Source organism: Bufo gargarizans, chromosome 1 (genome assembly GCF_014858855.1).
Source record: "Bufo gargarizans isolate SCDJY-AF-19 chromosome 1, ASM1485885v1, whole genome shotgun sequence".
Taxonomy (NCBI): Eukaryota; Metazoa; Chordata; class Amphibia; order Anura; family Bufonidae; genus Bufo; species Bufo gargarizans.
Window position 1 is genome coordinate 402991790 of NC_058080.1, and position 1928 is coordinate 402993717.

Sequence of the window (1928 nt, forward strand, 5' to 3'; positions counted from 1 at the left end):
TCTTACTATGGAGGTATGTAGGAGCGTGGCTGTGAGTCGGTCCCTAGCACCTATCAGACTGTGTTCACACACGATAGGTAGTTTAGCGGTAGGAACCACGCCACACTGGGCTCCGATATGTTCCTGACTGGAAGATATTGGGTAAAGTCTCAGCTTTTAACATCAGCGTGAAGGTCTAGCCAGTATGGTCAGTCACATATTATTGTGGGGCACCTTTTTTCAGTGATGTATTTTTATATTTTTATCCACACATTATTTCATCTTGTGTAGGATGTTTTTGTGGTGCATGTGGTCCACTGCTGGCATCCTCCATTGTATGCATTTTTGCTTGGGATTGCCATTAGCAACGGATCACTTGTTCCCCCAATTATAAACACGCTACAGTGTTTGGGGTTAAGCATTTACTCCCATTCAGGCCACTTTATTCAGTGATTTTTCTTTACATACAGTATCTGACCTACTGTAGTTATCTCCCAGGCAGAGGGGAAGCATTGTGTGTCCTTTATGGGAGTGTTTTAAAATGTGTTTTTCCTGTCTGGAGACGATTAGGTTACATAAAGTACCTAATTATCTCCCAGGCAGAGGGGAGGAATTGTGTGTCATGTATGGGAGTGTCCCAGATTGTGTGGTTATTTCGATTGGTCTGTGTGGTTGTCATCCTGATCTTCATGTTTTTCCTTTTTACAAAGACTGCTGCATTGTGGGTGGTGCAAAGCATTGTGGGAGTACAAAGCATCCTGGGAAAGAGAAGTCTCCAGTCACCAGGACACATCAGCAGAGCTGTCCTATGCATATATCCTTCTCAAACTCCACCATCCTGGTAAAATCATATCTGGTGAGAGATCTACCTTCGTTTCAGGGATATTGTGTAATGCAGAGCTGTTCAGTCAGTTGTAATTGTTACTCAGGTAGTTGTTACTACTGTTAGCTAGACATGTAATCGTATGTACAGGCAGCCATTTTACCATGTGCTTCAGTGTTATGCAAATGTTACAGTACATACTAATCTCTACTTTTTACTTATACTTGCTATTTGTATTCTTGTAGTTTTACCAAACAATCCTGTTTAGCCAATCAAACAATCCTGTTTTACCAATAAACAAGTTAGACTACAAAGAACAGTCCTCTTATTTGGAAGACAGGAATGGTATTTGCTGAATGTTAGACTGCACACTGTGTGAACGTGAATGAAGACAGAACAGTTGCTGCTGCAAAAAAACACACACACACACGTCCGTGTCCCTGATGACATGCGTGACGAAGATGGTCAGTGGTTCATCCATAAAGATATCAATGAAGGATCCGTATTTGGTCTGAGTATTTGCCCTCCATCTGTCAGCTGTATCCTGTGTACACTTCTACTACCAATGGCCCATGAAGTCCATGGACCAAACATGGATGCAGTCCATGTCATCAGCGGTTTTCATGGACCCTTTGGCTATAATGTGTGTGGGGGATCCATAATCACAGACATAAATTGAGCATGTGGAGAACACAGACCGCACAAATACGCGATTCCATGATGATACGAGGCCTTAGGCTTTGATCATTTGGTAGACCATCACATCACCATGTTCTTGCATATGAGGCCCCGGTTGAAAAAGACTGAGAAGCCAGCAGCTTCCCCATGCAATAACTGCTGATTGCTGGACATTTCAGCAGCCATTGTCGGCAACTCACAGTGAACTGTTCATTTCCTCAGGGAAGGGAGTAGGGTGGTGATAAGCGATTTGGCAGGACTGCTGTCTGTGAAATGAGAATGGGTTAACCTTTAGGGACAACATCTTTAATGGTGTATATTTATCCTTGATTTATTGAAAGCACTGACAGAATAAGGCCTCATGACACGCCTCATTTTCGGTTTGTGTCCAATTCACTTTTTTTTTTACAGATCGCACGCAAATCCATTAATTTCTATTGGGCCACAA